Genomic DNA, 12,704 nt, shown 5'->3' on the forward strand with positions numbered 1-12,704 from the left:
ACACATGGGGTATCAGCGTGCTCAGGACAAATTGCACAATAACTTTTAGGGTCCTGTTACCCTTGGGAAAATAAAAATTGGGGGTGAAAAGATCATTTTGTGGAAAAAATATGATTTTTTAATTGTACCGCTGTACGCTATAAACTTCTGTGAAGCCCTTGTGGGTTCAAAGTTCTCACCACATATCTAGATACGTTCCTTGGGGGGTCTAGTTTCCAAAATGGGGTCACTTGTGGGGGTTTCCACTGTTTAGGTACATCAGGGGCTCTCCAAACGTGACATGGCGTCCGATCTGAATTGCAGCCAATTTTGCATTGTAAAAGTCAAACGGCACTCCTTCCCTTCTGAGCTCTGCCATGCACAGAAACATTGGTTCCCCCCACATATCAGGTATCAGCGTACTCAGGACAAATTGCACAATAATTTTTGCAGTCCAATTTACCCTTGGTAAAATAAAAAAAAATTGAACCTGAAGTATTTTTTTTGTGAAAAAAAGTTAAATGTTCATTTTTTTTTTTAAATATTCACAAAATTCCTGTGAAGCACCTGAAGGGTTAATATACTCCTTGAATGTGGTTTTGAGCACCTTAAGGGGTGCAGTTTTTAGAATGGTGTCACTTTTGGGTATTTTCTATCATACAGACCCTTCAAAGTGACTTCAAATGTGATGTGGTCCGTAAAAATAAAATGGTGTTGCAAAAATGAGAAATCGCTGGTCAAATTTAACCCTTATAACTTCCTAACAAAAAAAAATTTTGGTTCCAAAATTGTGCTGATGTAAAGTAAACATGTGGGAAATGTTACTTATTAAGTTTTTTATTTGCCATATCTCTGTGATTTAAGGGCATAATAATTCAAAGTTGAAAAATTGCGAAATTTTCAAAATTTTCGCCAAATTTCTGTTTTTTTCACAAATAAACACAAGTTATATGAATGAAATTTTACCACTATCATGACGTACAATATGTCACGAGAAAACAATGTCAGAATCACCGGGATCCATGGAAGCGTTCCAGAGTTATGGCCTCATAAAAGGACAGTGGTCAGAATTGTAAAAATTGGCCCGGGAGTTAACGTGCAAACCACCCTTGGTAGTGAAGGGGTTAAACGGAACCTGAACCTGTCAACTTACTTATGCTACCCAAACCACAGGCAACATAAATCAGGACCTGGCTGCATGATTTCAGGCAGGTATATTTGACAAGTTCCCTTTAAGTGCAAGGAACTGACTCTGGACATCAGAAATAAAAAGATTTTTCTAATCACCAGGTGTTGTATTTTATCTCATCCTTGGCTTTATGCATACTATTATAAAATAAACTGTCATAGGAAAAAGAAAGTGTACCCTTCCTTTTACTGTTTCTTTAATCATAAACTAAATAACAATTGAGTGGATTACAGAGTAACCTTAGTGCAGAACATGTCATGAGAACATAAGTATGCAAATATAGGTTTTTATAGTTTCCACAAATCAATTTAAAAACCTTAAATGTAGTGTGTTCTTTTACTTTCATACTCATTGTTATTTATTCACTTTTATTTCTAACTAACACTTTATAATCTGCAAAGTTGCTACTTTTGTGGTAGTTGATTGTCCCATTTCTTGAACCCTTCAATACCAAGAATGGGCCTCCTAGAATGGGACTGACATTCGACTGTTTAAAGTAGGCACTTTGGAGCCCCAGTTGTGGTCCCATAGATCAATAAGGTATTGCCGATCCTTTGTATTGGTGATAATTGATAAAATAGGAATACCCTTAAAATACAGCAAGTGAAGACTCTGACAACGATGAGATGACATAAGGTAACATATTCCAAAAACAGTGATTCTTCTTTGTTCTGCACTCCATTGAGTCAAATCAAGCAAATTGATCAGGAAATACAGGTTACCTGCAGAAATATAAGGGTAAGTGAAAACATTTATAGTTGATATACAGTATTAAATAAATAGCAGAAAATACGTACAATGCACCTAAACTTTATGGTTTGAATTTATACAAGTGAAGCAATTTTAAAATCTTATGAGTTTTGAATCTCAAATTACTTAGAAACCACAATAAAACTGTTTACAGAAAGTAATAAATTATCCAACAAAAGACACTTTCTGCAAAACCGTAATAAAATGTGCCTGTGGCTTTCATATTTTTGTAACAGAAAACCAAGACATTTATGTGATATGAAGTTCGTTCAGTTTTAGAATCTGTTCTTACTTACTATGCTAATGTTAAAGCATAATTTCCAAGAAATAAAAAATTTAAACTAAAAGTTTCAAATGGAAACAAAGTCACATATTGTGCTATAGTTTCATGGAAGATTGAAATGTTAAAAAAAAGCATTCACACTTTTGGCATTTTGGCAATAAAACTGAAAAATACATCTACAGAATGGGAGGAATAGAACTAAGCAACAGCACGTGTGAAAAAGACTTGGGTATATTCTATTCCCCCTCTTCAACTTTCCCCCCTCCTTTCTTCTCCCTCCCCTCCTTATACCTTGATTCTTTTTTATTTATTTTCTCATTCTTTCCAACAAATGTTGAAAGTTTCTATAACTCTTAATTGCAGTGATTGGATTTGTTACACAAAATTGCCTCTGTGAACTTTGCCGGAAGCATTTATGATTGTTTCTATTGTAGATACTGCTTCTTTCTCAAACACTGTTTGTTACATTTAAATATTTTCAATAAAAAGAACATTGAAAGAAAGAGAAGCATAGAGTCTAGATCACATGAAGTAATTCTCCTCTACTACTCCTTGGTCAGGCCTCATCTGGAATACTGTGTCCACTTCTGTACAGCACATTTTAAAAAAATACATTGAAAAACTAGAGACATTGAAAATCAAGTTCAGAAAGAAACTACCAGGATGGTGAGCGGACTGCAAAGTATGTCCTATGAGGAACAGTTAAAAGATCTGGGAATGTTTCGCTTGCAAAAAATAAGGCTAAAAGGATACATAATAGCGGTCTACAAATATTTGAAGGGATGTCACAGTGTAGAGGAATCATCCTTATTATCATTTGCACATGGAAACACGTGAAGCAATGGAATAAAACTGAAAGGGAGAATATACAGATTAGACAAAATGTTTTGACAGTGAAGTCAGTGAGTGGAGCAGGCTGCCACGAGAGGTGGTGAGTTCTTGTTCAATGGAGGTCTTCAAACATAGGCTGGACAGTCATCTGAGATGGTTTAGTGAATCCTGCATTGAGCAGGGGGTTGTGCATGATGACCCTGAAGGTCTCTTCCAACTCTAACATTCATGTCATTTTCTCCACATCCAAGAAAATCAGTCTGAGTATGCTAATCACACCCTGATCAGAGTTTGTGCACAGTCAGTCATTGTTTTGTAATCAAAATAAGAAGCTGGTCAGCACTCCGTGTGATAGTGGGGAATATGGAGAGAAACAGCAAAATGGAAAGAAATCCCTGCACTCACATGTAGAATAATTGTTTAATTAATTCAGAGAAATCCAAACAATCAGACATTTTTTGCCCATCCCAAGCTTTTGTCAATTTTGTCACCTGCCAACAGGCAAATCTTCCCTGTCCCTACCAAGAGGGTGACTGTCCATGTTGTCCTCCTCATCCTCATCCTCCCTCTCCTCATCTTCAGACCATTCACACTGAACAGGTGGGATGAAAGTGGTGTGGGTATTACCATCTCTAGAGCAGGGAACCAGCACCTGTTCCTCCTCCTCACTATCACCCAATCTGCGTTGAGAAGAGGAAATGAGGCTGGGCTGTGTAGCATCACCCAGTATAGTTTCTTGCTCCATCTCAACTTATTCCACCTGCAAAGCCTCCTCTTTAATTGTGAGTAGCGAGTTAGTGGACAGAGAATCAGATGGTGATGCTGATTATGGCATCATCGTCACTCACCATCCTGGTCACCTCCTCAAAGTTTTGGAGAACCATATAGATTTTAGACATCCATGCCCAAACATCAGCTCTTATGGGCTTAGGCTGATTAGAATACCGAAGGGCATGGTGTGGCTGGTATTCAACCACTGCCCTCTGCTGCTCACAAAGCCTTGCCAACATATGTATATAATGTTGAGTTCCCGCACAAGGTGATGTTGCACAACAGTCAGTGAACTCAAGGTGCAAACGCAACCATGCCTGGTTATGATTTCAGGGGCAAGAGCCACTGGTCAGTCTGGTCTGTTAGACCTTTCAACAATTCCATGGTTGTGTATGGTTTGTCAACTAAGTAGATTAGCTCCAGCAGAGTTTGTTACCACTTGGTTGAGGCAGAGCTGCAGTGTTTTTCAGCTTGTGACTGATGTTGATGTTTCTGAGATTGAGGGTGAGGAGGAGATGCAGGAACTGCTGTAGAAGGTAGGGGCAACCCTGATTCAACCTGTAATCCTTGGTGTCAGAAGCACATGTTCCATCCCAGGGTCAGACTGTGTCCTCACTTCAACAATGTTTACCCAGTGTGCCGTTAGGGAAATGTAGCATCCCTGGCCACAAGCACTTGTCCAGGTGTCCATGGTTAAATGGACTTTCCCAGTCACAGCATTGGTCAGGGCACGGCTGATGTTATGGGATTTGTGCTTGTGTAAGGTGGGAACAGCACACTGGGAGAAATAGTGGCTGCTGGGGACTGAGTACCAAGGGACAGCCACAGCCATGAGGTTTCGGAAAGGTTCTGTCTCTACAAGCCTAAACTACAAATTTACAAGACAACCAGTCTGAAAATGTGGCCATTTAGTATTGTAGACTGTGGGTGGGTGGCTGCATATTTACGCTTGTATTCCAAGGTCTAGGCTAGGGACAAGGACATGGATGTGATTGCTGATGGTTGATGCAAGTGTGCAACGACAGGTGCAGGGTGGGAGGCATCTTCCCCTACATTATGGTCAGTAACTTCATTGTCCACCACATCATCTTCCACATCTGCACCCTGGTCCTCCTCCTGACCAGCTGATATAACATCACCAACTGCTTGCATTGTTGTCTAATCATTATCTAGCTCTTGTGACATTAGTTGCATTTTCCTGTCACCTTCTTGTGAGTGTGCATGCTCAAATATTTGAGCATCGCTACATGCGATCCCCTCATGTCCTATATGAAATGGGAAGGGAGAGAGGCCAGAATCTATAAAAGGAAATGTGAACAGCTCTTTGGAATGTCCAAATGTGGTATCATTTGTCTCTAGGCAGTTGGCATGGTGGGAGGTTTAGGTGGTCTAGAATCATGGCTATTGAGATTGGACCCGGTGGTAGACAGGGTGGTGCTGGCAAAGTGACTGGAGGCATTATCTGCTATCCATCCAACAGCCTTTTCACACTGGTCTGGCTTCAAGAGTGATGGTTCGCACCCCCTACAAAGTGGGACAGGAAGCTAGAATGACATGTTGTGTGTATTTGTTGTGCTCACAGCTGTTTGCTTAGGTTTTACTGGTGAGTTTATAGGGGACCCCAGACAAGAACGACAGGGGATTCAATGGATTATAGGTTAAAAGGTGAGGAGACCTTTGGTTTTTTTTTTATAAATGTGTATAAGAGGGTGCTGAGTTTTATTACAAATAAAGAATTTTATTCTTGCTGTGTGTTTTTTTCAAAACTTACTATGGGGTTAGTAATGGAGTCTCCTTATAGACACTTCTCAATTACTGACCCCTGGACTTGATGTCAGCTGCCAATACAAAGCTCACATCAGCCCCACGTGCCACTGACATAGAGAAAGCAGCAAGAATGAAGCTTTTCTCCAGATTTGGCTCATCTTATGGATGCGCCATTTCTGGGTACGGCTGAGGGATAAAGTTGCTAACCTGGAAGGGGGGAAATATCCATGGCCCCTTCCCAGGCTATTAATATCAACCCACATCTGTCTATTCAGCCTTTGGTGGTTTGAATTTATAGGGGGACCCTGAGTCACTTTTTCCTGGGGTCCCCCAAAAACTCACCAGTAAAAGCTAAGCAAGCAGCTGTGAGCTGTTATTAAAAGCTTGGAGCCTTTTAGGATATTGTCCCTTTTCCAAGATTATTAACATGAGCCCCCAGCCATGGGGTTTCCCTTTGCTGGCTATGAAAATTACGTGCAAGCCCATGCCATTTTTTTTATATAATTCTTAATTTTACACAGTATGTACACAGCAGGTGCTAAGTTCAACTCCCATCATTGTCGCCTGGTTGCGCTAATCTCAGGGAGACCAGTCAACAATGATGAAAGGTGTCTTGAGCAGCCAGTGCCTGGGATCAGCGCAAACTACTGTTTTTCCCAGGCACCAGTAAGTGTCACACAGACACACGGATAGCCAACGCGTATTACACACAGACAGCAAATGGAAACATGAATGTCAAACGGATGTCACATTCGGACATGGACCATGGATCTCACAGTACTGTTTTTTCTTGTACAGGAATCACCAGGACTTAGAAGCAGGCCTTAAACAGTGCTTACACGCTCAGTAAAAAAGAGGTTGTAAGCGTAATGCATGTTCTATTCTCTAGCAGTGGTGGTCAGTCTCCAATACAATGAGCTGTTAAGAAGTTAACCTCTTCATGACCACATTTTCAATTTTTGACTCTTTCCAAAAAACAACACTTATATCAATGAGCATACCCAAAGGAGGGCATACTATTTACAGGACAAGTTATAGTTTTTAACTACACCATTCGCTTCATCATGTAATGTACTGAAAAAAACGGAAAAAAATCCAAATGCGGTAAAATGGTTAAAAAAGCATAATTCTATTGTTTTTTGGGTTTGTTTTATTTAATTCATTATGGGTTAAAAATGAAGAGGCATGGCTTGTATCAGCTTCTTTTGAGACCCATAATGTTTTTTCTTTTTCTTTCAATGGAACTCGTTTAGGGCCTGATTTTTGTGCGCTGAGCTCACATTTTTTTTACATACAGGTTGAACTCTTTTTATTGCATTTTTTTGTCAGTAGTGCAGCAATTGAAAAAAAGCTAGTTATGTGTTTTGACTTTTCATACATATACTTACACCGTCAGCTTTTGTATTAGGAGGTTCTTTCTCCTGCCATTACATCTGCGTCCATGTGTTTGCCTCCTTAGTCATATTACTCATTGCTATTATATAATTATTTAATTTTGGCACATTTATGAATATTACTGTATATTATGAGGCTTAGGTGGCTCACTATGACCGCAACATGCATTAATTATAATGTATTTCTATGGCATATATGACAAAAAATTGATAGGTTGTGTCATTTTTGTACATAGTTACATAGAACCAACATTGGCTTTTCATTTTTATGTACATGCTATATATATGTATGACCATTGACACATTTGTGCTGTGGGTCAACCCCTGGGTTACCCACTTTCTTTTCCTGTACCTGTGGTATCTACCTAGCTTTTTTACATTTTATTAAATGTTTGAATAAAGATTTTCAATTTTATTTTTGCCTTGTGTGAAGTTTTGTGGTTTGGTGACGCAAAGGCTTTTTTAAGCCCAAAAGGCCACCTCTATTAAGTGTACGACTTATTGTAATCATATGGACAAATACTCCAGTCTCTACTTGGGAACTCTGCAGCTCCTTCAGAGTTACTTTTAATCTCTGTGCTGCTTCTCTGATTAATACCTTCCTTGCCCGGTCTGAGACTTTTGGTGGCAGGTTGTTATGGTACCATGTATTTTCCATTTCATGATAATGGATCTGAAGGTGCTCCAGGGGATCATCAGAGATTGGTATTTTTTTTATAACCCAACCCTGACATGTGCTTGTCAACAACTTTGTCACTGAGTTGTTTGGAAATCTCCTTGGTCTTCATGGCGTTGTTTGGTTAGTGGTGCCTCTTGCTTAATGGTGTTGCAGCCTCTGTGACCTTTCAGAAAAGGTGTGTGTATATACTGACAGAACATTTGACACTTAGATTGCACAAAGGTGGATTCCTTTAACCAAGAATGTGACTTATGAAGGGAATTGCTTGTACCAGAAATTTTTAGGGGCTTCATAGCAAAAGGGGTGGACACATATGCACATACCAATTTTTAGTTATTTAATCTCTATGTCTCCTGGCCAACTGAAATTTATGTCTGGCATAATTAAGATTAAATGCTGTATTGTCACGGTTAGCAATGCCAAATACAGTTGCATGTAAATGTTTGGTCACCCTTGGTCAAAATTACTGTTATTGTGAACAGTTAAGTTGAAAATGAAGTGATCTCTAAAAGCCCTAAAATTAAAGATGACACATTTTCTTTATATTTTAGACATAAAAATATATTTTGTCTTTTTTTCATTCTAAAAACTACAAAAAGGAATATAGGCTGCTGATGAAAAAGTTTGGGCACCCTTGGAGATTTGTGTTCTCAGATGACTTTGAGCAGCATTTCAGACCTTAATTAGCCTGTTACGTTTATTGCTTGTTCACTATCCTCGTTAGGAAATGCAAGATGATGCAAATTTCCCAGCTTTATAAAAACTCTACCTCCTCTAACTTTATTGCAAAAAAACAGCAGCCATGGGTTCTTTTATGCAACTGACTAGCACTCTAAAAATGAAATTAGTGGAGGCCCACAAAGCAGGAAAAGGTTATAAGAAGATAGCAAAGCGTTTTGAGGTTTCCCTTGCCTCAGTTCGAATTGTAATTAAGAAATGGCAGTTAATAGGAACAGTGGAGGTCAAGATAAGGTCTGGAAGACCAAGCAGAATTTCAGTGAGAGCTGCTCAAAGGATTGCTAAAGAAGCAAATCAGAACCCCCGCTTGATTGCAAAAAACCTTCAGAAAGATTTAGCAGACTCTCAAAATGTAGTACATTGTTCTACTGTTCAGAGACACCTGCACATGGCCTTCATGTAAGATTCATCAGAAGAAAACCTCTCCTGCATCCTCACCATAAAATTCAGCCTCAGAAGTATGCAAAAGAACATCTATAGAAGTCTGATGCATTTTGGAAACAAGTCCTGTAGACCGCTGAGTTTAAAATATAACTCTTTGGCCACAATGATCAAAGGTATGTGTGGAGAAAAAAGGTACAGAATTTCAGGAAAAGAACATCTCACTAACCATTAAGCATCAGGGTCGATCAATCATGCTTTGGCGTTGTGTTGCAGCCAATGGCACAGTGAACATTTCATGGGGGGAGAATGAATTTAATGAAATTGCAAAACAAATGTTGATACAACCATAACACCATCTTTAAAAAAAGCTGAAGTTGAAAAGAGGATGGTTTCTACAAATGGATAATAATGATCCTAATCACATGTCAAAATCTATAATAGAATCCCTCAAGAGGCACAAGCTGAAGGTTTTACAATGGTCTTTTGATCTGAACATCATTGAAAATCTGTGGCTAGATTTCAAAATAGCAGTGCATACAGGACAACCCAGGAATCTCCGAGAACTGGAAGAATTTCGAAAGGAAGAATGGATGAAAACCACTCAAACAAAATTTGAAAGACTCTTGGTTAGCGTTTACAAGCTGTGATACTTTTAAAAGGGGGTGCTACTAGGTACTAACTATGCAGGTTGACCAATCTTTTGCATAGGTCCATTTTCCTTTTAGTAATTTTTAAAATGTAAAAGATAAAAAAAAATATATATATTAGTAAAATATTAGGGAAATGTGCTAACTTTAGCCATTTTAGAGATCATTTCATCCTCAACTTGCTTAGGCTAGTTTCACACTAGCGTTATGAGGCGCAGCGCACGGCCGCAATGCTGCTCCGCCCCCTGCCATGCTCCCTCCAGTCAGCTCCTCCTATGGGCGCATGACGCTGCATGCGACCTGCGTCCCCTATATTTAGCGTTGGGCACGCAGGCTGTGCGCTGGTCTGCTTTTGCCGGCGCATGCGCCCTTTTGACGCTGCTACGAATGCAGCAAAATGCAACACGGTGCGTTTGGCGCATATCGGCACAGCGCCAAAAGGGCACATGTGCCGGCAAAAGCATACCAGCGCACGGCCTGCATACCCAACACTAACACTAAATATAGGGGACGCAGGTTGCATGCAGCGTCATGCGCCCATAGGAAGAGCTGACCGGAGGGGGCGCAGCAGGGGGTGGAGCTTAGCTGCAGCTGAGCATTGCGCCTCATAACACAAGTGTGAAAGTAGCCTTAACTGTTCACAATAACAGTAATTTTGACCAGGAGTGTCCAAACATTTACATGCCACTGTCTGTTTGTGTATTGTTTAACTTTATTTCTTTTTTAAATTGTAAAAGTAGGTAACTTCAATATATATTGTTTTATTTTTAACACTTTTTTATTAACTTTATTTTTTAGACCCTTTAGGGGACATGAATATGAATTTGTTTGATTGCATATTCCGTATACTACCAAAATGTAGTATTGCAGTACAGAGTGATGTTGCAATTCTCCTATGAAGCTTGACTTTGGCTACGCTTCATATGAGGACCAGGATGGACAGTGCAATGTCCTTCAGCTGCAGTGATTACTCATATATCCACAGTAAATGGAGGGCACCACCAGAAAAATTTATATTTATATGTAAGAGCAAGAGGTCTCACCAGGGTATGCAAGCAGACATGTAATAGAGCAAAAAAAAGTCAAACCCATAAAAGGGAGCACCTCAATTGCGTAAGAAATATATATATATATATATACCAAATATATATGTAATACGAAATTTGAATTTTTATTATTCACCAAAAAAATACATACAGAGACAGAACAAAACACGTATAGTATAAAAACAATTAAAATTGCATCTGTGTGCAAAGGAGACTCAAGACCAAATGCCACACCTCAGTATAAAGGTAATGGCAAACCACAGCAGGATCCCATAAAAGGCGCTGAATGAATAAATATAACTGGCTTTAGAAATGTATGCCTACAAATGTACAAGCATGTATCACAAAAAACTTACATAAATATAATATATGCAAAAAAATTGCATATACTGTATAGGGAGTGACAAATGACAAAATTTAACAATGAGTATACAATACCAAAAGAGGGTCACAGCATTTGTGATCAAAAATTGGTTTGAAAAAATATCCAGTTGCTAATATGAAACAGTAGTAACCCCTCAAAGGGGGGAATTTTATCAAATGTGCAGGACATATAACGAAGAGAAATGTCCAAGAGATGGTAAGACTGAATAAGTGTGTAAAAACACATTAAGGTGCAGAGAAGCTGAGAATCAGGGCAATGGTATGTCCCAGAAACATGAAAAAAAGCCAGCAGCGCCACCAGGGATAAGGGGAGCCAGTGTGTTAGATGAGTTGGGTGATTACTCATGTACCATCGCAAGGGCTTATGGGAGATTATGCGCATGGCATCATTTAAATGCCATTGTCAGTGGTTCACAGTGATTGGAGCAAAACTTGATTATGGAGATGTTCATAACCTTTAAGCGTTATTTATGTAAGTCCAGAAAACTCCTTTAATCCCAGCTTTAATTTTGTAGACTGCAGTCCAGCAATAACAATTCTGTTTTTTTTCTTTCTTAAAAATATATTAATCTTTTTTACATCACACATATAATGCTTTTTTAAATAATTATATTTTCCGTTATGCATTTTGGCAGGACATCAAAATAATTTTGCTTAAAACTAAAAGTATAGATATAAATATCTGTTTCTGAAATAAAATACTTCTTTATCATGTAACATTTTTTCTATTAAAGAAGGAAGTGTGAATAGATTGTGTGATGCCACACTGCAAATATCAAGGTTAACAGAAGTCAGAGGAGCCTTTGAGATCATTTTGAGTAAGAAATAAGAAAAAAACACTAAAATGTATATTGCTGTGGCCTGATCGAAAGGCTAGGTATCACTCCCAGCTCAGATTTTAACTACCGCATATACTAGTGTATAAGCCGATCCGTGTATAAGCCGACCCCCCCCAATTTTGCCACAAAAAAATGGGAAAACTTATTGACTTGCGTATAAGCGTAGGGTGTAAAATGCAGCAGCTACTGGTAAATTACAAAAATAAAAATAGATACCAATAAAAGGAAAATTAATTGAAACATAAGTAGGTTAAATCTTTTTGAATATCCATATTGAATCAGGAGCCCCATATAATGCTCCATACAGTTCATGATGGGCCCCATAAGATACTCCATACAAAATACACCTCATATAATGCTGCACAAAGGTTAATAATGCCCCCATAAGATGCTCCATAGAATAATATGCCCCATATAATGCTCCATAAAGGTTATGGCCCCATAAGATGCTCCATAGATTATGCCCCATAAGATGCTCCATAGATTATACCCCATAAAATGCTCCATAGATTATGCCCCATAAAACTCTCCATAGATTATGCCCCCATAAGATGCTCCATAGATTATGTCCCCATAAGATGCTCCATAGATTATGTCCCCATAAGATGCTCCATAGATTATGCTCCAATAAGATGCTCCATAGATTATGCCCTCATATGCTGCCCCATAGAATATGCCCCCATATGCTGCCCCATAGAATATGTCCCATATGCTGCTCCATAAACTATGCCCCTATATGCTGCTCCATAGAATATGCCCCTATACCTATGCTGCTCCATAGACTATGCCCCATATGCTGCTCCATAGAATTTGCCCCATATGCTGCCCCATAGATTATGCCCCCATATGCTGCCCCATGGATTATGCCCCCATATGCTGCCCCATAGAATATGCCCCCATATGCTGCCCCATAGAATATGCCCCCATATGCTGCCCCCATGTGCTGCCCCATAGAATATGCCTCATATGTTGCTCCATAGAATATGCCCCCATATGCTGCTCCATAGAATATGCCCCCCATAT

The 12,704-nt window shown here is 39.1% G+C and overlaps 2 long non-coding RNA genes across 2 annotated transcripts in view; one reads left to right on the forward strand and one right to left on the reverse strand.

Annotated features, from left to right (window-relative positions):
* The window catches only part of LOC141094618 (uncharacterized), a 284,948-nt gene that overhangs the window by 218,593 nt on the left and 53,651 nt on the right, over positions 1–12,704 (forward strand). The gene's annotated exons all lie outside the window — the stretch shown is intronic.
* LOC141094619 (uncharacterized) overlaps positions 679–12,704 on the reverse strand; it is a 76,224-nt gene continuing 64,198 nt past the window's right edge. The window contains exon 3 of the long non-coding RNA XR_012233131.1: positions 679–1,890. This is a non-coding gene — a long non-coding RNA (uncharacterized lncRNA). The remainder of the gene's footprint in view (positions 1,891–12,704) is intronic.

The sequence above is a fragment of the Dendrobates tinctorius genome, unplaced genomic scaffold (genome assembly GCF_039654945.1).
Source record: "Dendrobates tinctorius isolate UK_male_01 unplaced genomic scaffold, ASM3965494v1 ptg000064l, whole genome shotgun sequence".
NCBI classification, from domain to species: Eukaryota; Metazoa; Chordata; class Amphibia; order Anura; family Dendrobatidae; genus Dendrobates; species Dendrobates tinctorius.